The sequence below is a fragment of the Mustelus asterias genome, chromosome 4 (assembly GCF_964213995.1).
Source record: "Mustelus asterias chromosome 4, sMusAst1.hap1.1, whole genome shotgun sequence".
Taxonomy (NCBI): domain Eukaryota; kingdom Metazoa; phylum Chordata; class Chondrichthyes; order Carcharhiniformes; family Triakidae; genus Mustelus; species Mustelus asterias.
Genome location: NC_135804.1, coordinates 39,905,179 through 39,930,091, shown reverse-complemented (window position 1 = coordinate 39,930,091; position 24,913 = coordinate 39,905,179).

Sequence of the window (24,913 nt, the reverse complement as noted above, 5' to 3'; positions counted from 1 at the left end):
AATGGGAGAATTACCCCCTCAATTCCAAATTCTCATTGAATTCAAATTTCTGTCATGGGATTCGGGTCTTTGGGTTAGTCATGACAAGACCAGTACACCACTGCCTCCCTATATTTAATCCATTTACTAGAGTTCTTTGAAAGAGTATCATGTGCTGTAGATAGAGGGGAGCCCATGAATGTGCTGTACTTGGATTTCCAGAAAGCATTTGATAAGGTGCCACATCGAAGGTCATTGCAAAAAATAAAAGCTCATGACGTGGGGCTAACATATTAGCCCAGGATTGAAAATTGGCTGGCTGGTAGGAAACAGAGTATGCATAAATGGGTCATTATCGATTGACAGGGTGGGATGAATGGACTCCCAAAGCAATCTGTACTGAGGCCTCGACTTTTTCCAATTTACATCAATGACTTAGATGAGGGGAGTGAAGACATGATAACTAAATTTGCCAATGACACAAAGATAGGTAGGAGGGTATGTTGTGAAGTAGACATAAGGAATTGGCAGATATAGATAGGTTGAGTGAATGGGCAAAAATATGGCAGATGGAGTATAATGTGGGAAAATGTGAAGTTGTTCCCTTAAGCAGGAAGAATAAAAAAGCAGAGCATTGCTTAAACGGAGAATGACTGAAGAATGCCAAGGTACAGAGGGATCTAGGTGTTCTTGTGCATGAGTCACAAAAAGTTAGAATGTGAATGGAGTACCTTCCTTTATTATGAGAGTAATTGAACATAAAGGTCATGCTTCAGTTACACAGGGCATTGGTGATACCACACCTCGGATATTGTGTGCAGTATTAGTTTCCTTATTTAAGGAAGGATGTAAATACATTGGAGTGAGGTTTACTAGATTGATACCTGCAACGAACGCTTCTGTCTCCCAACAACTTCCAGGACATGGTTCCACCTCTGGTCAAAAATGACGCCTTTCAAGACATTTCTTCCCGAAGCAGATGCACCGAGCTGGGAAATTTCCCAACTCCTGCTACCCCATCGAATGTGAAAATCCATACCCCCTACCCCCTTGCTGTATCACATCCTCCATTTCACTTACTTCCTTATACACACTCACACTCTCTCTCGCTCGCACACACACACAAACACACACTCTCTCCCTCTCATAAACACACTCATATAAACCAGCTGCAAAGTGAAAGATTCTCAGAAAAAAAATAAGTTCTTCCTTTTGACTTTAGTCATAAAAAGCAAAAAGGGTAGCTGCTCTTTATCTTTTCTGGGGTAAAAATTAAGCAGGTTATTTCAACTGTGGATATAATAATTAAAATGTGAAGCCTACCCGATGAAAACAAAATTGAAATTGTTCGCCAGCATGTTTTAAAACCATTTGGAACAAAGAGAGTCTGAAATCTAATCATCGGTCAAATGTAGTGAGACAGTTATTGGGAAATTGTGCATACTGCACACGTTCAGACTGGCATCTTTCTGAAGCTAACAGATTGCTAACTCTAGGCCAAAATTATTTAGAGTCCTAGCCAATATTTATCCCTCAGCTAACATCATTCTAATAGAGAGCATGCTTCAATAAGTACTTAACTGGATATAAAGTTCTTCAGGACATTCTGAGGTTGTGAAAGTTTAAAGTTTATTTATTAGTATCACAAGTAGGCTTACATTAACCCTGCAATGAAGTTACTGTGAAAATCCCCTAGTCGCCACACTCCAGTGACTGTTCGAGTACACTGAGGGAGAATTTAGCATGGCCAATGCTCCTAGCCAGCACGTCTTTCAGACTGTGGGAGGAAACCGGAGCACCTGGAGGAAATCCACACAGACACGGAGAGAATGTGCAGACTCCGCACAGACAGCGATCAAAGCCAGGAATCGAATCCAGGTCCCTGGTGCTGAGGCAGCAGTGCTAACCACTGTGCCACCCTGTGAGATTCCTAAACAATGGGTGTGAAGTTTGTATCGATTGCCAAGACAGGCTACAAATTGCTTATTATGTACAGCATATGGGGAACCACTGCTAACCACTGTGCCATTACGTCACTCATATTAGACAAATGCAAGATTTCCTTTTAGGTCTGTTTTAATGAAAACCTTAGAAGTGTTATGGGAGGTGGAGCAGTTTGGGGAATGAATTGAAGAGTATAGGGTGTAGATTACTGAAAACACTTGCATGAACGGGAAGTTGGGGCAGAGATGGATGAGGTTATAGACATAGGAAGGAACAAAACCATGGAGGAATTAAATGATGAGAGTAATTGGGTTTTTTAAACTTTATTGTAGTTCCTTTAATTTGTTAACAAGTTGAGTTGGATATTATTAGAAATCAAATGAATTACTGTACTGTCCAGCCCAGTGAATCCCTTGTGGAAGCAAATAATGGCCCCAGGGCAAATGGATCAAAGAAAACAAAATAATGATTGACAATAAAACAAAGCTAACTACAGAGTATCAATGGTATTAAAGCAGCTCAATATTTCAGCATGAAAAACAGAAAATGCTGGAAATACCCAGTACATCTGACAGCATCTACAGAGAGAGAAATTTGTTAGTGCATCAGGTAGTGAGGTTTGAGAAATATCTTGGATTGCCATGCCCACCTTGGGGGGTAAGTCACCCGAATGGCGGGATGTTCGCTCTGGAGGGGAAGGGTCAGGTGCAGGATGGAGTCGGGTCTACCAGCACCAGAAGTGGCCAAAGGGACAGCCAAGTGTGCAGGTATGCTGTTTCAAAGGCTTGCATCAATTCTGTGCAACTTTGTCCCATGTGTTTTGTTAAATATTAGGCCTCTAAACCTCACCTTTCACACCCCTCATCCCTCCACCCATTCCCCATGCCCTATCCATGCCACCTCATGCCAACACATGGCTCCTCCTACCTCAATGGTCCCTCATACCATTCATGCCAACCCATGCGCTCCCAACCACCCTCATGGCTCCTTGTAACCCCCACACCAATTTAATGCCAACTCATACCATCCCGCTGCCCCCAACCTTTGCCCTTGCATCCTCCATGTCCACTCACCCAGTGTCCACCGTAAACAGACCTCAGCAGCAATGTAGTGATGAAATTAAACAAAATTCTAAATATCTGTTACAGCCTTTATTATAATAAATAAACTTCCATTCAAAACACTTAAATCCCCTCAAGTGCTTAATCCTTTATAAAAACGAACAGATTTGTCTTCACATCCCCACATCAAAGGCGATAAATCGTTTAACAACCTTTTTAAGTTGTCAATCAAACTCTGAACTTCTGATCCCCTACTGGAGTAACTATAAGTTGTGGAAAACAACCAAGCATTAATAATGGTGCAATGATAGCCCTTGGGGTAATGTCAACAAGTAGGTATCGTAACCATTGCTAGAGTAGATTTATTTCAACTCTCATTGATACAGGCTTTTAAAGAGCTAGGGATTTAAGTAATTTCACAGATTCACAGACAGCAGAGAGGATGAAAGGAATTCCCTTTGGAGGATAATGTCCACGTTATAATCACAGGAACTAAAAACCTGACAGTCCAAAATCTGGGATAATATTACAGGACAGGGAGGGGGGATATACATTTTGAAATATTATCCCAGATTTTGGACTGTCAGGTTTTTAGTTCCTGTGATTTGGACATTATCCTCCAAAGGGAATTCCTTTCATCCTCTCTGCTGTCTGTGCTGCTTTGCCTTTCCCTGGGGGGGGGGATCCTCCTCTGATCCCTCCTCCCCACCGGAGGAGGGATCGGACGCAGACTGGCAGCGCCCCTCCCCACCCCCCGGGGCAGACACGTCACTTCCCGTCTCCAACCCCCCCCCCCCCACCCCTCCCCCCAGGGGCAGACACGTCACTCCCCTTCTCCATCCCCCCCCCCCACCCCAGGGAAAGGCAGAGCAAGGCCAGAAACGTGCAGGAGGCTGTCGACGGACTGCAGATCGGAAGGATGGTAGAGGGAGACCAGCGATCAAGCTAGGTCGGGGGTGTGACTCCCAGGGGGGTCCGATCCGGGGGGGGGGGGGGTTCTGCTGGCGGGGCCTGCCTCCCAGGGGGGAAAGATCGGGGGGGGTGGGCTGCTGGGGTGGTTCGCGGGGGGGTCCGCGAAGGATGGTCGGGGGGGATTGGCTTCGGTGGTTCCTCTGCTGAATTGGAGTCCCATTCGGACTTTTATTTAGCAGGTCGTTTAATGCGTGGACACGAAACGGGCCGCAACCTGGTAAAGTCGGATTCGTCGGTAAAGTTGGGCGCGAGCTTCATTAAGTTGATTTAAATGCATGCAAATGCATTTAAATCATCGCGCCGGCTGATTCGGGCGCGCGCCAGACCCGCGCCCGGATCGGGGCTCGGTAAAGACGCGATCTGCCATGAGTCGGGTGCAGATCGCGTTTTAGGCCCGACGCCCAACTTTACTGCGATTTCACGCCCGAAAACGGGCGCGAAATTTTGGTAAAATCGGGCCCTGAGTCTTAGATGTGGGTCAAATGTTCTCTGACATTGGTCTGTGGGCAGTACTATACTCAGTCCAAATTAACCCCATGGACGAGATTCTCCAGCCTTTCAGCCGCGTGTTTCCTGCCGGCAGGAGGTGGCGCATTGTTTGCTAGCGGCAGGATTCTCTGGTCCCACCGCTGTCAGTGGGAATTTCCATTGCCATCACCCCACACTCATGGGAAACCCGCGGGTATGAGTGCACTGCTGGCAGGACCAAAGAATCCTGCTGGAGCGAACGGCCATTGAATTCCGGCCTAGATATTTTAGACTCTTATACTACAGGGAGGCGCCTGAGGGAGGTTTGGCTTGGTGGACAAGGAGAAGGGCGGGGGATCAGCAGAGCAGCTAATTCAATAACGTGTAGATCTGGTTTGTATAAAATGTCTTGTGAAAATGAATTACTGATTACTGTAGAGCTTCTGTCTAGAGACACGAGAGAAAAATTAAGTTGCCAAAGATTATATGAACCATTAAATATACACAGCAGTTATGTGAAATAATCACCATACTACAAATATATTTTAAATGAAGTCCTCCCATGACACACAGGTTTAGCAGTGTGTCATAGCGGTGTTTGTGGTAGATGTTCCCTAGACTAGCGACCAAGTGAAAGATATTGATGGCCATGTATCATTGTGCTTTTTCCAGCTGCTGCTAGTTGGATTTTCTGTGCTTTTCTTCTTTTGCAGGCAGGCCAGCTTTGCAGTGTGTGGGACTACGCTTCACTGCAGGTTTCCAAAACACATCATTATTGGCTAAATCTTTACAGGTTTCTGGATGAGTGTCACAATCTTTAAGTCTTTACTTTAGGCTCCCTTTGGAAGGTTTCCTCTGAACGCCACTGGTCGGGATTTCCCTCCTGGCCTACAACTCCCCCCCCACCTCACCTCCGGGTCTGCTGGTGCTAGAAGTGAATGGCCATTTGCGGTGTTTGCTGACCACGCCACCAGGGAACCCACTGTGGGGGTTCACCTTCAGCGGGACTGGAAGATCCCACCGCTGGGAAGGGCTTGAAAATCCCACCCTACTATCATAGAATGTTGCAGCGCAGACACAGGTCACTGGAACCATCAGGTTTGTACTGGTGTTTTTCTTTACATGGGCTACTTCATCCTATTGTCTTGTTTGCTCCCCAAAACTTTTATTATCCCTCTTAGTCATGCAATTTTCTAATTCACTTTTCAAAGAATTTACACAAGATGTTACTAGTGTCAGAGAGTTCATTATTTTAAACACCTCTTGCTTGAAAATGTTTATCTCGAGGTTTCCCTTTTTTGTGATTATAGAATAGAATAGAATAGAATCCTTATAGTGCAGAAGGAGGCCATTTGGCGCATCGAGTCTGCACCAACCTTCCGACCGAGCATCTTACCCAGTCCCACCCCCCCGCCCTATCCCCGTAACACCATACATTTAGCCTGCTAATCCCCCTAACCTACACATCTTGGGACACTAAAGGGCAATTTAGCATGGCCAATCCACCTAACCTGCATATCTTTGGACTGTGGGAGGAAAACTACGCAGATACGGGGAGAACGTGCAAACTCCACACAGTTACCCAAGGCCAGAATTGAACCCAGGTCCCTGGAGCTGTGAGGCAGCAGTGATAACCACTGTGCCACCATGTCATCCTTATCTTAAATAGCTACCTTGGCATTTAGCATAGAATTATTTATCTTGTGTTGTAGGATGGCCAAATGGCCAACTAGCAGTTTGATTATGATCTGCCTCAGGTTCTACATAATAACTTGAACACTGTTACACTTTTACCAAAGGTAGAAACATCAACTTCTGTTTATGGCTGTCCTTGTGGCACTTGTGTGCTGATGCAAAGTGATTTTGAATGCACATCAATATGTGCTGAAGCTCTGGAGTACAACTTAGAGCTACAACCTTCTAACTCAGTGGTACAAAAGGCTGCCAGCTGGGTCTAGTTGACATAGAGCAAGAGATTTTTCAGCAACAGTTGTGGTTTGTCCAGCTTTAGGTTTACTTAACATATCCTTAATAATGTCAGTGGAAAGAAGAAAAGCCACACACGAGGCTTGATGCTCAGGAAATAAAGGCTTTTATTTGCTGTAACAAGGCAGCTACTAATTATATACACGATCCCAGACTGAGGGGTCCCAGACAGAGCAGAGACCTTTATACCTCTCCCAGGAGGCGGAGCCCGACTGGGATGTACCACAATAACTATAATACAAGGTGTAACAGCCCAACCCTAACCCCAACAGCAACAAGTAGAACAACCCATCCCTAACCCCAACAGCAACATATATACATACTTGTAGTACTGGCCAGACCCTGGCTCAGTACTATCTAGTGGGAACCAACGATGGTTCACCACATTCACCCCTCCTTTGAAGACAAAGGCCGGCGGGGTACAAAAAAACAGAATAATTTGTCATCAGTCTATAAGTTCAGATGGTCAGGGGGACCGCACCGTCGTTGTGACCTCCTCAATACCGGCGATGACACCGGAGTAGACACTTGCAGTGGCGTTCTCCCCAAGGCGATGTCCAACTGTTCCTCCACAGACTCACGGGCCGGTTGACCCTGAGGTGATGGTAATCCATGGAGTTCCGACACGCCCTGAAGTGGCGACCATCCTCTGGACTCAGGCAAGCTGTATACGGGAGTAAAAGGGTTAAGTAATGGTCCCGATGCTGCCCGCGCCGTGTCTGGAGGGGAAACAATAGTTATGGGGTTTGTAATAGGGGGTATGGGAGCGACAGGGGTTTCCACGTCCCCTGCTGGTGCCAGGTCTCGGATCGAGACCGTGTCCTCTTGCCCGTCAGGGTATGCCACATAAGCATACTGAGGGTTGGCGTGGAGGAGATGAACCTGTTCGACCAACGGGTCGGACTTGCGGGCCCTTACATGTCGCCGCAGGAGGACAGGTCCTGAGTACGTCAACCAAGACGGTAATGAGGTCCCAGAGGAAGACTTCCGAGGGAATGAAAACATCCTCTCATGGGGAGTAGCGTTGGTTGCCGTACACAGGAGTGAGCGTATGGAATGGAGCGCATCAGGGAGCACCTCTTGCCAACGGGAGACTGGAAGGCTTTTTGACTTCAACGCCAGTAAGACAGCCTTCCAGACTGTAGCATTCTCACGTTCCACCTGTCCGTTACCCCTAGGGTTGTAGCTCGTGGTTCTACTAGAGGCAATCCCGTATGAGAGCAGGTATTGCCTCAAGTCATCGCTCATGAACGACGAGCCCCTGTCGCTGTGAATGTAGCTGGGGTACCCGAACAGGGTAAAAAGATCACGGGATGCCTTGATAACCGTGGCAGCGGATGTATCAGAGCAGGGAATAACAAAAGGGAATCTAGAGTACTCGTCAATGATGTTGAGGAAGTACACATTCCGATCTGTTGAGGGAAGGGGGCCCTTAAAATCAACACTCAGTCTCTCGAAGGGACGAATGGCCTTGACTAATTGTGCCCGGTCAGGTCGGTAGAAGTGCGGTTTGCATTCCGCGCATACCCGACAGCTTCTTGTTATGGACCTGACATCCTCCACCGAGTAGGGCAGATTGCGGGCTTTTATAAAGTGGTAGAGCCGAGTGACCCCAGGATGGCATAGGTCATTATGGAGAGCCTGCAAACGGTCCTCCTGTATACTGGCGCATGTTCCACGCGAGAGGGCATCCGAGGGCTCATTGAGTTTCCCTGGACGATACATGATGTCATAGTTATAGGTGGAGAGTTCAATTCTCCACCGCAAGATCTTGTCGTTCTTGATCTTGCCCCTCAGCGTGTTATTAAACATGAACGCCACGGACCACTGGTCCATGATCAGGGTGAACCGTTTTCCCGCCAAGTAATGGCGCCAGTGCCTGACGGCCTCCACAATGGCCTGGGCCTCCTTTTCCACCGCTGAATGCCGAATTTCGGGGCCTTGGAGGGTGCAGGAAAAAAAGGCGACGGGCCTGCCCGCCTGGTTAGGTGTGGCGGCCAGGGCGAAATCAGATGCATCGCTCTCCACCTGAAAGGGGATGGACTCATCAACTGCGTGCATCGTAGCTTTCGCGATGTCGGCTTTTAATTTATCAAAGGCCAATCGGGCCTCTGGTGTTAGGGGAAAAGAAGTGGACTTAATGAGCGGATGGGCTTTGTCCGCGTAATTGGGAACCCACTGTGCATAATAAGAGAAGAAGCCTAAGCATCTTCTCAGTGCTTTTGTACTAGTGGGCAGGGGAAGTTCAGAGAGGGGGCGCATACGGTCTGGATCAGGACCAATGACCCCGTTTTCCACCACGTATCCTAGGATGGCTAAACGGCGCGTACGAAACACACACTTCTCCCTGTTGTAGGTCAGGTTCAGGCGAGATGCAGTGCGTAGGAAATTCAGGAGATTTGTGTCGTGGTCCTGCTGGTCATGGCTGCAGATGGTGACGTTATCCAGGTACGGGAAGGTAGCCCGCAGCCCGTTCTGGTCCACCATTCGGTCCATAGCACACTGGAAGACCGAGACCCCATTGGTGACACCAAAGGGAACCCTGAGAAAGTGATACAAGCGACCATCCGCCTCAAAAGCCGTGTATTGTCGGTCCTCTGGGCGGATGGGGAGTTGCTGGTAGGCAGACTTGAGGTCTATGGTGGAGAACACCCGGTATTGCGCAATCTGATTGACCATGTCAGATATGCGCGGGAGGGGATGCGCATCCAGCTGCGTGTGTCTATTAATGGTCTGACTATAGTCAATGACCATCCGCGGTTTGTTCCCACTCTTGACCACCACGACCTGCGCTCTCCACGGACTAGTGCTAGGTTGTATGATCCTTTCCTTGAGGAGCCGCTGAACTTCAGATCGAATGAAGATCCGATCCTCAGCGCTGTAACGCCTACTCTTAGTCGCAATGGGCTTGCAGCCTGGCACAAGATTCTGGAACAGGGAGGGTGTGGTGATCTTCAGCGTCGAGAGGCTACAGGCAATTTGGAGGCTGCTGTTCTCCCACTGAAAGCGAAGGGAGTGGCCCACCGTACTGTAGGGTTACACTCCTCAGGTGGACCATGAAGTTTAGTCCGAGAAGTATTGGCGCGCAAAGGTGCGGCAACACCAGGAGCTTGAAACGCTCGTAAACTGTGCCTTGCACCGTTAAAGTTACCACGCAACTCCCTAGCACGGTGACAGACCGGGACCTTGATGCCATAGAAATTGTCTGTTTGACAGGTTGAATCCGGAGTCCACACCGCTTCACAGCGTCTGGGTGGATAAAACTCTCAGTTCTCCCGCTGTCAAACAGACAATAAATCAAGTGGTCGTTTACCTGAATGTCCATCATAGACTTGTCAAGTCTATGAGGCTTGGCCTGGTCCAGGATGATCGACGCCACCGTTGGTTCATGAGCGCCACTGCAGGCAGCTGAAATCGACGAGGGTGACCCCTGCTGGTCGTTCGCGGTTGGTGCCGACCAACATGGCCGCTCCCATAGGTCGCACGTGGGTGATGGCGCCAAACTCAGCGACCCCTGGTGGTCACACATCTCCGACTCCGTCGACCATAATGGCGTCGTCCTGGCCTCGCACATGGACGAAACCCTCGACGATGTCGACGACGAAGAACCGGGCTCTGAGGAATCGCAGGCCGCACTGCTGTTCCGAGAAGCAGATTTAGATCGGCACACTTTCGAATAGTGCCCCTTCTTACCGCAGGCAGAGCACAACACAGCTTTAGCGGGACACCGTTGCCGAGTATGCTTCGCTCCCCCACAGAAGTAACACCGCGGGCCGCCCGGAGCTGCTGCCGTCATCTGGCCCGAGTGTGAGCACACCATTACGCAGCATTTCGAACCCGAGGGACGAGGAGGGATTGGCGACTGCTCCTGCCACGTTGTCTCCACGTGGTCTTCAGGATACAATACTAGGTTTTTGGAGGCCATCTCCAGCATCTCCACTAGTTATATTGCTTGGGTGAGGTCAAGGTTACCTTTCTCCAGTAGTTTGAGTCGGATGTACGATGATCCGACTCCCGCCACAAACGCATCTCGAGCGAGGTCGTTCATATTCTGCTCTGCCGACACTGCTTTGCAGTTACAGCCCCTGGCTAGCTGTAGGAGCTCGTTCACGTATTCCTCCATCGTTTTGCCAGACTGCCGTCGTCGAGTGGCTAAGAGGTAACGAGCGTGTATTTCGTTGGGCGGTTTAATATAACGCTTCTTAAGAAGCTCGAGGGCCTTTGTGTAGTCGGTGGCCGCACGGATCGCGAGGTAGACGGTGTCGCTTACCCTCGCATGGAGGACCCGGAGTCTGTCATCATCTGTGGTGACCACTGCAGAGGCTGCCAGGTAGTCCTCAAAACATTTCAACCAGTGGTCGAAGGTGTTAGAGGCGCCCACCGCACGTGGATCTAGTGTAAGGCGTTCAGGCTTCAGTATCTGCTCCATACTCTTTTTTTCGACGAGAGTTTATTTACAGCAAATAAAATTGATGCGCGTTATCACACACGAGGCTTGATGCTCAGGAAATAAAGGCTTTTATTTGCTGTAACAAGGCAGCTACTAATTATATACACGATCCCAGACTGAGGGGTCCCAGACAGAGCAGAGACATTTATACCTCTCCCAGGAGGCGGAGCCTGACTGGGATGTACCACAATAACTATAATACAAGGCGTAACAGCCCAACCCTAACCCCAACAGCAACAAGTAGAACAACCCATCCCTAACCCCAACAGCAACATATATACATACTTGTAGTACTGGCCAGACCCTGGCTCAGTACTATCTAGTGGGAACCAACGATGGTTCACCACACTAAGGATATGCTTCTACTGTTGTGTGAAAGAGGCAAGAAGATCCCAGATGGTGAACAGAATTTAATGGTTGGAATTTTCCAGTTGTCGCCAAATTGTCCATCTTCGCTGCAGTGGGAGCTTGGCGTGAATGAATGGTAAGATTGTGCCCAATGTGTGTGACAGGAATCCCACCTATCATTTGGAGAACCAGTGGGAACCCAAAGTTGCTTTTCTCTGGAAGGGCCAATGCTATTTAAATACAATCAGGCACTTAACTGGACAGTGTCAGGCCTCCCATGTGATTAAGGCCCCAGCTCGGCGGAACACCAGCCCTCAAGCCAATCAGAGGCTAGCAGCTCTTCAGTACTGGCAGCAACCACCAGGATCAGTGGCAGTTGCTGGTAATGTTCAGAGGCCTTCACCAGGGATTGATGCTGGATCACAAGAGACAGGTAGGTGGGGCAAGATGGAGGTCACAGTGATGGGGTTGTTGGCACGGGGTTAGGAGGTGGCTTTCAGTGTTCCTCTCCTCTTTCCCATTGTTGGGTCCCTAGATTAGACCCTGAGTGCTCCTCAATGTGGAGGTCTCCTACAAGGCCAGTGAGAAACCCAAAAGTGCTTGCTGGGCAGCTTACAGGAGGGGGCTTTCCTTTTAAGTCCCAGAGCCACCATTAAACCCCAGTGGGCTCAGGAATAGTTTGATTGAAGTGGCTCATTAAGGAGCCTAATTAACATCCTGCTGCCGGAGGGCAGGATTCATGCATTGGAACCTTCCAGCCCTCCACAAAATTTGGGAGAGTTTTCCCCCCAATAGAAATTGGACGCAAATACTCCTGCCTGATTTTCCCAGCTCCACCCGCCATCATGCTTGCTTTGGCAAGCTGCATTAAATTCCAGCTAATGTGTCATTACCCTATTGATAATGGCCCCACGTATAGTTAAATGATAGAGACACCCATTTATTTGCAAATTGGCAATGTGGTTAAGCTGATTGGACAACTTTGCAAATTGCTACTGACGGCTTTGGGAACCTATTGAGTAGCTGGGCTGTAAAGTCATGGGTGAGATAGTACACTCCAATGTCATTGTACTCACAGTATGAACTGAAATTGAACTAACTTGCATCCCTGGTTTCATAACCATGAGTTTCATTATTTCTAGTTTCAAAACTTAACACACTCTACTTCTAAAGGATTAGTTCAGATAAATTCTGTGCTATTCCAGTTGCCAAGTAGCACTTCGATGTATAAATGCAATGCTGGAACAGGATGGGGATTGTTCATGTGCACCTAGGTGCGAGTAGCACAATGAAGATATTTAACAGAACAAAATCTATTGAGTGATTATCATGTGAGTGTTCACGAGAATGATCCCGGGAATGAAAAGCTTGATGTACAAGGAGCGTCTGAGGACTCTGAGTCTGTACTCGATGGAGCACAGAAGGATGAGGGGAGATCTCATTGAAACTTAAGGATACTGAAAGGCCTGGATAGACTGGACACGGGGAAGATGTTTCCATTAGTAGGAGAGACGAGGACCTGAGGGCACACCCTCAGAGTAAAGGGAAGACCATTTAGAAGCAAGATGAGGAGGAATTTCTTCAGCCAGAGGGCGGTGAATCTATGGAATTCATAACCACAGAAGGCTTTGGAGGCCCGGTCATTAAGTACATTTAAGACAGAGATAGATCAGTTCTTGATTGGTAAGGGGATCAAGGGTTATGGGGAAAAAGCAGGAGAATGGGATTGAGAAACTTATCAGCCATGATTAAATGGTGGAGCAGACTCAATAGGCCAAATGGCCTAATTCCGCGCCTATATCTTATGGCCTTAATAAAGACAATATGAGTTTTCATTACATAATTGCAGAGACCGTCTCTCACAAAACATTGGCTGATGTTTCTCTCCTAATATCACCAAAGGAACTGAAACTTTTCAGATGATCGCTTCCCATAAGCAGTGCCAAAATCTTTTCTGGTCCTTCACACTCATCTCTCCCCCCCAACCCCTATTTTCTCCCCACTGCCACACTATCCAACACCGTTTCTTCGATGCACTACAAGCAAATAGGAATGTGAGATATTCTCAGCTCCAGCACAAACTGGATATCTGTTGTATTTGCTACATTATTCATTTGTGTTAACAGCGCCACCCACTGAAGGATAATATATTCACCAATCTGAATCTGTTGAACATTGTAGGGAGCCAGAACTGTGAAGAAACCCACAGAAGCTAAATGCTGGATTGATGCATTTTTCTTAATCACATCCCACATTCTCCTAAAGGAGTAAATTAAGATGACTAACATTGGGTAATTATTAGTCTATTAAGCACTTGTCTCGACTTCGCTGTGTGATCATACACCATTATGTTCAAAAACAGAAAACAGACTCCATGGGGGTTGCCATGTTGCCCAGGAAATTACACAGTAAGTAATGTAATGTTCTGGATAGTTTCTAATAAATATGTTTTTACTGGCAGTTTTTAAATCATTCTGTTTAAAAACAGGAAACGTAATGGTATCTGAAGAGCCTCAGTAGAAACAATATAGTGGATTTCTTGTTGCTTACAATGAGGCCCATCTGTTATAATGAATAATAAATACTGCATTCTAATGTCTAATAGTGTGGATAAAATCTATTCTCCTTTGAGATAGGCCTTGAAATTATTTTGGGAAGTAAGATGCTTTGGTAAAGTGCTTAAGGTATCACAATTCTCTGCAGCAAGGGCTCAGAACTTTAATATGGGGTTCCTCCAAGGCCCTTTCCAGTGTGAAACTAAAAATCTATCCATTTAAACCGTTGCTTCTCGACTAGAAACAACTCTCGTGAATTCCAAGGATAAATAATAATTGCAACAGTTTTCCTGGAACGCTGAATGATATCATACAGCGAAAATAAAATTAATACCAGCGGAGCAACTCATTTAAATCCACGAAAATGTTGATCCTATTGGGTATCTTATTGAATTAAACAAACGAATGAACCAACACTGTTAGATTGCTGGTAAGGGAAGTGATCTTATCAGAGCTATCTTTAAAACTGTCTTACTACATATATTGTTCAATATGTCATACCGAGCTGTGATTAATACTTAGTACACAGATTTCCCTTCATAATTAATTCTTCTGGACATTATCATGCATGAACATATGGTTATGTGAACCAGATTGGTGGATTTTGTTTAAAAAAAATTAAACCGTGCGTGAAGCATCAGTATATAATTATTTCCCTTCGCAGGAAGAGTATTATTATACCTCTGCTTTGATTGTCCTAATGTTTAAGGTGGTTGATATTGAATATTTTCCGCGGTAAATATCATACCTCATAGCCTGCTAACTAATCAGTGATGGATTTTCTTTTTCCTCGGGGTCACACACACAGTAGATCATCGGCTAAGAACATTATTTAAGCTTCTCAAATTGTCTGATCACATGATAAACAGCTGTTTAGTGAGGAATATAAGAACTCGCGCAATGATATACTGTGTGCAGCCACCATATCAGATCCATTTTGTTCAGGGGTAATTACTTATTGCATATTAAAAACTGGTCTCAGCCCTTGGTTTACCACAACAACTCTGTGCATAAGTTTCCAAAAAAATTCTGTTTTAATCAGCAAATATTATGCAGAAAGTTTCATCTTTCTGTCAGCTTCTATTGATTTTGCATGATTTATAACTTCTGCCTGTTATGATTAATTCAAATGCACCAGCTGTATAGGAAAATAAGAACATTAATTTTATCCCAATCACCAATGCTTCAGTAAATCGCAATGGAAGGTACTCTGGTGTTTCTGAAGTAATTTTCTTTTCTCTCAGAGTTATAAATATTAAAATTATGTAACACCATGAAATTTGATCAATTGAACCTGTACATATTAATGGCCTCGCCTCATCAATGAACCAAATTCAACACAAGCTAATATTAGATAATGCTGCACAGAACATAATAGCAATGGTGAACTTTGATATGTATTCATTACTTATTTATTATACCTCGGGATTAACATTAGGCTCTTGCATTGCTTTGTTCCTTGATCCAGAATTGCCAATATCGAAATTCAGTTCCGGGCTTTTGGGCGGAATTTTCTCAAAAAAATGGCAGATTGTGTCAGGTTCTGACTGAAAACTGGTGTGTTTCACCCCAGGGAAGCAGGCAGATCTTCTCTCCAGATCTTATGAAAAAGCGGAGGGGGTCATGTTTTGTACCATCATGCCTGAGGGGTGTGAGGTTTAATGATTCCAGCAAACACAGCTCTGTAGAGATTGGAGCACCGTTTTTAAAGGGAGCCCCGATCTCCATTTAAAATTAAAGACCCCCCCCCCCCCCCCCCCCCTCTCCCATCATCACCAGCATCAGGGAATCAGAGCCTCAACCCATCCCTCTCACCATCCGGGGGCTATATTCACCCCCAGGTTTGGAAACCAGTAGTGATTCCTGCTGACATGACGTCACACCAGCGGGTGGGAATATATGGCAAACCTGGAAGGATCTAATTCTGCAATCTTCCTGGCACAAATCCCATTATGGCCCTCTCGCAAGAGTTAGCGGCCATAACAGAATATGTGTCCATGGCGAGCTGGGCCAGAAAATCATTTCCTTTGAGCTCAGGATCTGTCGTGTTTACGTTTCTGCTGCAGTTTGGAAGGTAACAAAAGAAATGCTGGACTTCAGGATTGCTCTCTAATTATACTTCTGGCCACAACGGCCTTTGCTTTGCAAAGTGATCTAGCTCCTTTAGTCCAGTTTGCAAATATTAAAAATGAGAATTAAGATTAATTAACCACCTCAATTTAGATGATTATTGGGTCAAATGTGCCCACCCCTTTAAAAGAAATTATGATAATCATAGAATCCCTGCAGTGCAGAAGGAGGCCATCGAGCCTGCACCAACAACAATCCCACCCAGGCCCTATCCCCGCACCCCATCTATTTATCCTGCAAATCTCCCTAATGTTAAGGGACAAATTTAGCATGGCCGATCAACCTAACTCACACATCTTTGGACTGTGGGAGGAAACCGGAGCACCCGGAGGAAACCCACGCAGACACGGGGAAAAAGTGCAAACTCCGCAGTGACCCGAGCTGGGAATCGACCCAGGTCCCTGGCACTGTGAGGCAGCAGTGCTAGCCACTGTGCCACCGTGCCGCCATAAGATGTTCTTATCTATGTGTGTACATTTACATCTTTGTATATGTACACAAAGTATATGAAAATACCCTTTTGAGCAAGCGCAGTAATTGTGCAACCATGTTATTTGATATTGACTGTCTACCTGATGCCACAGCAACAAAGGTAATCATTTTTGTCCTCCTACCTGGTGCCTTATTTGCGTTGGCCTAATGGTCGGTGTCCATTGCGATCTGCAAAGATCCAGTCAGACTAACTGGTTCAGGGACAGGTCTGCCACAAGTAAACTATGTCACTTAGTTTAGCAACTAATTTCAGTGGTTTGTTGGCACAAAAATAAATTAAGATTCTTTTTTGCTGGCAAGTTTATTAACTGAATCGCAGAAATTGTTGATAAATGATCTAATTTTGATGATTAAATGTTCATAAAGCCATCCTGTTCCATTGGATTGTGGAATGGAAAGAACTAATTGTTAAATCAAGAAAACTAGTGGTAAACTAGTCACGAACAAATTCACTACCATATCATGATTGTGTAGACAGAGCATCTGAGATTGCTTTTCATCTTTCTGACCATAGATGTGAACTATGGGGTGGCACTGCTGCCTCACAACGCCAAGGATCTGGGTTCGACTCCTGGCTTGGGTCACTGTCTCTGCGGAGTCTGCACGTTCTCCCCGTGTCTGCGTGGGTTTCCTCTGGGTGCTTTGGTTTTCCCCCAGTCCAAAAGACCATTTTCACTGTAACTTCATTGCAGTGTTAAGTTTTTTTAAACTTTATTGATTCGTGTCACAAGTAGGCGTACGTTAACACTGCAATGAAGTTACTGTGAAAATCCCCTTGTCGCCACACTCCGACGCTTGTTCGGGTACACTGAGGGAGAATTTAGCATGGCAATGAACCTAACCAGCACGTCTTTTGGACTAATGTAAGCCTACTTGTGACACTAATAAATAAATAATTTTTTAAAACTATGGTGTATTTATATGGAATTGTAGTTTGGCCCACTGATGAGGGTTAATTTGAAGGGCTTTCAGTCAGGCTGTGTGACTGCATAAACTCCCAGCAGTACAGAACCACTTGCCGTATCTACTTACATACTCTGTTAAGTAAGTCAGGAGGCAATAATGTCTTTGCCTTTGCTATTAAAGCTCATTAACATGTGCTTTCTTGCTCGTTATGACCTGATGTATTGTGAATTAAATATTTTTACATCAGTACAATGAGGTTGGTCGCAAACAGTGGCCTCAACAGTCAGCGACAATAGCTGCACGAAGCATCTTAACAGTGCTGTTAACCTTTTTAACTTTGCAATTCTGCACCAAGCTTTTAATTTTGATTTGCTTACAGAGGAGATATTTCCTTTCCTTCATCCACATTTGTATCTCTCTTGTCAATAGAGATCAGTTCCCCATTTAGGTTAGACATATTTATGTTGCTGAAAGCATGTGCTGCCTTGCACACACACTGACAGTCGGTGTTTCAGAGAATCTGCCTTAGGTTTGTTGATGAAAATCTCCGGAGTGGATCAATAATAGGTAATTTTAATACTCTAAACATTTTCTTACAGTATTGTTTAGAATAATCCTGCTTGAAACAGGCCTTCATTATAAAAATCCATTTAACATCTGATCATATGCAACATCTGAAATCTAATAACTGGTTAAATCCAGATTAATTTGGAGCTGTGGTAATATTTCTTGAGGATTTATGAAAGAAGATCATGCACAAATCTATATTCTATCAAAGCTGAAGGATTATAATAATTGTGTGATGCAGCAGAATGTTTTAATGGTTATGCTAGTGGCAATATTATGTTACAAATGGACATCCACTGAATATCGAAGATGCCTCCGATATGATAAATAAGTTATACTTTGAATAGCAAATAATTTATGTGGTTAATTAAACTGAATGGATAACAGGCCTGTGGGGTCTTTGGTTGAATCCCTTTTTCATAAAACATAGACGTCCTTCACATTTTCTAGGAAAGACATGTACAGTAAAACACTTCTAGCATGAACAAATGTATTCATTGAAAAAAACACACGCCTTTTCATTTTGTGATCAACATCAAGTATTGCGTAGTTGAACCCCTGATGATCCCTTGTTACCCTTAATAATTTAAAAGACATTTAGCTTTCTTCAAGATGTTTTAAATTATAGAGCTGGATTGCAGAACAGCAGCCTAATGTTTATGCTTAAACACAATGTACACAAGTCCTTACAACCTTTTAACATTAGCCTGATTCTACGGCCTGGATACGGGCATTTCAATATATTCCTAAATTAATTTAAACCTGAAAAAACTACTAATTGTTTTTGCAGTGCAAACTAATTGGCATTCCTGTTCCTTCAGGTCAATATTAAATTTTACAACAAGCACATTTATTTAGTGTTCCAGTCATTATTCATTTAAAAGTATTATGTTATTATAGCTGGAACCAAAGATTTAATAATATGTGTGAAACAAACTCGAACGATTTTTAACTGCAAACCAAAACTCCTCTATGTTATGTTGGATGCAAACAAGACTGTGCATTGTAAGTACAATGATACTGAGCTTCAGTTAGTATTTAATAAACTATCCTGATATTTTAAATGGAAATTAATGTGGAGTAATCAGAAATGAATAGCACCAAATTGGATAGCTTCAATATGTTCGTAGGTTGTGATCTTGAAGACTAACACGTACTAAAAACCTTTGCAGACCTTCTGTTTGCTGTCAGGATTCTGGATTGTCACACCACACACAACAGTGTCATTTTACTCTGTCTGCTAACACAATCCCGGATGGATCACACATTCTCCCCTCTGTGTTCCCTCAGGAGCTTTCGGAACTGAAAGCAGCTGGTCTGGTACAGGCAGTCAGGCCCCGAGTGCCTCTTACATATCACGGTGTGTAAACGGTTTCACCTCTAGTGATCATTGTGCTCCACAAAGCACAAAGGTTGCACCACCCTAATATGTATTTGAAAGCAAAAGCCTTCTCTTTTCCTGGTTCATGTACTACAATAATCTTTTAATTAAGCATCAGCTTCAATAAAAGTAATTTATTAATGCAGTAGTGGGAAGATTGTTCAGCTGTCGTGTCAGATGAAGAGCGTAACATCCATTGACTTAAACAGTGATTGTAAAAAAAAAAGATGTCTCTGAACTGGGAAATGAACTATTTCTGTTACGATTGTTATATGTTCGATTGCACAGCCTCACGATGGAATGCGTAGTTGGTTTAAAATTGGTAAAATTCAAAGGAAACATACTATACTCGAGCAACAGAACCATCTAATGGTCTCAAATAAAATTTAAAACATCTGAAATGTGATCAGAGGATTGAATTTACTGGTGCACATGGGTTGACTAGGTGGTCCTCATAAAGACCGGGCAATGAAAAACAATCACCCTATGGCATTAACCCGAGAATGTTAGGAGGTCTGGTGAGAAGAACTGCATTTTTTCATTGCTTTTTTCAACTGAAGCTGAGATGTCAAAAATATGAACTGGCCAACAGGAGTTCTTGTTATAAATAGACTTTTTCTTAATATTTGCAATCAATACAAGGTAGACCCATTTCATTCGATACTTATTCAGTTAATGAAATAGTTATGTCAAAATGCAACCTCTATATTAAGGAGAAAATGAAGAAGTTAGACAGGGAGTGCAGAATGAATCATATTCCTGAATTATTTTTAAATCTTTCGCTTAATTTTAATATGCCAGTATTACATTTTCGAGATGTGCTTTGTAGTAAGATAGATATTGATTTTCCAAAATCCACGGTAAATTAATATATTTTTTTACCCACGATATTACTGGAATTGGGCTTCTGTATGTAAAATATGCAGCACTGTTTACAGAAAAAGCACTTCTTCCTTCTCTGAATGGCTTCTTGCAATTCCTGCATCAAAAAATTTGCCGATCTATTATTATGAATGTGTAATTTTAAATCATGTGTACTCAAAATACCATGTTTATGCATTATACTAATAGATTAGTGCTTTGTAGGGCCTTTTGAAATTAGGAGCAATATAACACTAAGATAAGTCCTTTCAGGCTGTGTAAAAACTGCATATAGGGCTTTAATGTGAAAACAATATAATGGTTTCCTATAACATTGACATCCTTCGTGTTAATTAAAAAGTAGTGAGGGAGACATGCTTCTTTCTTCTCACTCGCCTCAACCAGCAGAAGTTTAGTTGAGCGCTCTGACTGAGATTTTTCCATTAGATCACTTTCTGGGAATAAATTTAAAATCCCCACCCTGATATTCAAATCCCTGCATAGCTTGGTTCCTCAGTATCTCTGCCGCCTCCCCCAGCCTGACGATCATCTGAGAACTTTGCCTTCCTTCCAGCCTGCTCTGTTACACTCCCTCTGATTTCCTTTGCTACCTTCAGCTGCCTCGGCCCCAAGCACTAGAGTTCCTCCATCCTCTACATCTCCCCACTTAAAAGACACTCTGTAAAATCCATCTCTTCAACCAATCTTTTCTGCAGTGTTCCTAATATCTCTGTATGTGGCTCAACATGTAGAGGATGGTCTAACTAACAGAATAACAGTAAGGGGTCTAACAACACCAGGTTAAAGTCCAACAGGTTTATTTGGTAGCAAACGTCACTAGCTTTCGGAGCGCTGCTCCTTCGTCAGGTGAGTGGGAGATCTGCTCATAAACAGCAAACAGGACATATAAAGACACAAACTCAGTTTACAGAATAATGAATAATGATTGGAGTGCGAGTCTTTACAGCTAATCAAGTCTTAAAGGTACAGACAATGTGAGTGGAGAGAGCATTAGCACAGGTTAAAGAGATGTGTATTGTCTCCAGAAAGGACAGCCTGTGAGACTTTGCAAGTCCAGGCAAGTTGTGGGGGTTACAGATAGTGTGACATGAACCCAAGATCCCAGTTGAGGCCGTCCTCATATGTGCCGTCGCACCTAACTAACAGAAAACAGGGAGACTGGATAAATGGATCATTTTCAGGTTAGCAAACTAACTTATGGAGTGTTGCAGGGCTTCAACTATTAATGATTTAAATTAATGGCTTGGATGAAAGGACAGACTGTGTTGTAGCCAAATTTGTTGCTGCTACAAAGTTAGGTAGGAAAGCAAGTTGTGAGGAGGATACAGAGAGTCTGCAAAAGAATATAGACGACTTAAAAGTAAATGGGCAAAAAATTGGAATATGGAGTGTAATGTGGGAAAACGTGAAAGTGTCCACTTTGGCAGGAAGAACTGAAAAGCAGTATATTATTTAACTGGACAGAGTCTGCAGCATGCTACAGTACAGAGGGAAATGGATGTCCTCGTACATGATTCACAAGAAGTCACCATACAGGTATAGCAAGAAAGCAACTGAAAAGTTGGCCTTTATTGCAAGGGGTTTGGAACATGTCTTATGAAGAAAGGTTAAGCAGGTCAGGCCTATATTGGACTTTATAAGAATGAGAGGCGATCTTGTTGAAACATAAGGGGCAGAATTCTCCCAAAAATATTCTAAGTGTCAAATTCGCAAGAAAACTGGAGTAAATCATGCTGGTTTTCTCAGTGGGAATTCAGAGAAGAATCTCCCACACTCTGTGCACTGCAGAGTGCACTAGCGTGATTCCCAGGCCAGCCTCGAACCCCCCTTTGCAGTCCCAACCCCCTCAGGCTGCTCCCCCACCCTGATGGCCAGCCCCAATTGCTGGCCTCCCTCCCTCTGCTAAATCCCAAAGTGTAGAATGACAGCGGGACCCCACACGCCCATCGATAGCCCCCATTACCCCGCACCCCCATCGATCGCCCCCTATTCGGCTGCACCCCATCAGGCCCAGCCCCTATTAGGTCCCGCCCCCTTGGCACTGCCCCATGCCCGATGGGCAGAGCCAAGGGCATTAGTACTTTGCCCCTTGGGCAGTTCCAGAGGGCACGGGCTGACACTGCCAAGCTGGCAATGCCCAGGGGCACCAAGTCCCTGCTCCTGACCCTCTGGGGGCCCTGATTGCCCCCTTTCACTCCTGGGGGTTCAGGCCGCCAGCTCCCCGCAAGTGGGGAGCTATAGTAAGCCCTGCTGGAGTGAACCACTCTGGCGGGGGGAAAGATGCTAGCAGGTCCGGAGACTTAAGTTCCAGGCCCGCTAATTGTATTTAAAATAAATGTTAATATTCATTTAAATAATTTATGCGGCTCCCCGCTGATTTCTGGCGTGGAGCTAACGCTGCTGGAAATCCGGCTCTGGGATCCGCTATCGGGGTGGGATGCCCAGCACGGATCCCGTGGATCAGGCACCGCTGGAATCTTCTGACTTGCTTTGCTAAAAAGTTAGGGAAGGGAGAATCACCCCCAAGATTCTGAGTAGGGTTAACAGGGTAGATGTGGAGAAGATATTTTCTCTTGGGAAGGACTCCAGAACTCGAGGAAACAGTTTAAAAATAAGGAGCCTCCCATTTAAAATGGAGATGAGGGGGAGTTTGTTACATTCAACAAAAATAACTTACATTTCTGTAGCACCTTCAACTGAGTTCACCATCTCAAAATGCTTTTCAGGTCACAAGATTATAAGGTCCGAAGAAGCAGAGCAGCAGTAGGCCACATCGAGCCTACTCCATCATTGGATAAGATCGTGGCCGATCTGATTGTGACCTTAACTCCATTTTTTGCCGACCCCCCATTACCCTTAACTCCCCCGTCAAACAGATTATATTTAACTCAGCCTTGAATACATTGAATGACGCATTTGCTTATGAAATGATGGAACAGGCTCTATGTGGCCTACTAATGCTCCTTTTCTTATGATCCTACAATCTTTAGACCGGTGAAGCATTTTGAGATGGTAAACTCTATTAATGGTGCTACAGTAGAGCAAGTTATTGTTGTTGAATATTTTCAACAACATTCTGATATTATGAACTCTTTTTGAAGGTGTTGGAGCCAGCATTCTGATATCCCTGGTCACTGTAAACCTGAAATTGATCTAGTCAGAGTGAAGATTAGAAGTATTCAGTGGTGACAGGGAAAAAGCTGGAACATACTGCTTGCATATAACCACACACCATTGACATCAATGACCCTTAAATTTGGAAAATGTCGAGGTGTGATGAAAATGGTCAATTGGGCTTTTGTTCCAGAAACTCGAGACAGGGCAAATTAAATCTGATTATTAAATAATTTCTAGCTGCTAACAATGATAAGCACAGAATCAAATAAAGCAGAATTCCTTATCAAAATGAAACATACAAAATTCATAGCAACTCAGACGGAAGTTTGCAAAGACTCCAGGGCTTTGAGCACTGAAATATCCACTCCCCTCCCCCTAAGCACCCATCCTATTGAAACTGTGAAGATGTTGCTGAACAGAAAAATGTCCAGTAATAACCCACATAATCCCACCTCTAACAGTTTTAGCATAGAATGATTCATAATTGCCCATGCAACTCAGCATGACTTAAGTACAATTATGATGTCAGCTTCCAATCATTCATCTCAATACTTCAACAACTAAAAGTAGTGACAACCTTTTCAAAATGTGTAATGACTGTATTGCAGACGCTGCATTTTACATCATGTTAGTCACTGGTAAACAGTAGTATTTGAATCAATCAGCACAGGGCTTTTTATACATTGAAATTGTTTTATGCTCCATAAAAGGTACATGCTCCCTTGTACTTTGGATTGGGTTTGAAATGTCCGCAGATATTATTCTACTAAAGCACAACTTTGATGCGGCACTTGGAACCACACAAACATCACACCAAGTTAGCGCCTGTTAATATGAGCTCTTTTTGAAGGAGCCAGCATTCTGATATCTCCAGTCACTGTAAATCTGAAACTGATCATAGAATAGAATCCCTACAGTGCAGAAGGAGGCCATTCAGCCCATCGTGTCTGCACCAACAACAACCCCACCTAAGGCCTATCCCCGTAACCCCATGTATTTACCCCTGCTAAACCCCTGACGCTAATGGACAATTTACCATAGCCAATCAACCTAACCGGCATATCTTTGGAGTGTGGGAGAAAACGGAAGCACCGGGAGGAAACCCACGCAGACACGGGGGAAACGTGCACACAGACAGTCACCCAAGCTGGGAATCGAACCCGGGTCCCTGGCGCTGTGAGGCAGCAGTGCTAATCAGTGTGCCACCGTGCCCCTCCCACAGGCACAGTGAAGATTAGGAGCATTTACTGGTGGCAGGGGAAAAGCTGGGATGTGCTGCTTGTATTCAGCCACACCATTGACATCAGTGACCTCTCAAGTTTGGAAAATGTAGAGGTGTGGTGCAATTGGTCAACTGTACTTTTGGTGCGAAGGGGTTGGAAGTTCCACACATGGTAGCCTGTGTGTCTGATATATTCTATGGGAAGTAAATCTACTCTTAACTGGAAAGAGGCAAAGGAAGAAAGGTTGTGGTCGGTGGTGACCTGGCAGTGCTGTCTCTCAGGGGAAGGGAGGCTGAAGGTGTCCTTGCAGCTGATGGCACAGCTGAGCAAAGGCTTGGTGCTGTTACTTCGAGCCAGTCGGCCCTGGATGTCTGTTGTCAGGTAGATGTGCCAAGACTTCCAGATGTGGTTACGGGCAAAATGACTTTGGTGCCTGTTGATGCTCCGAGGCG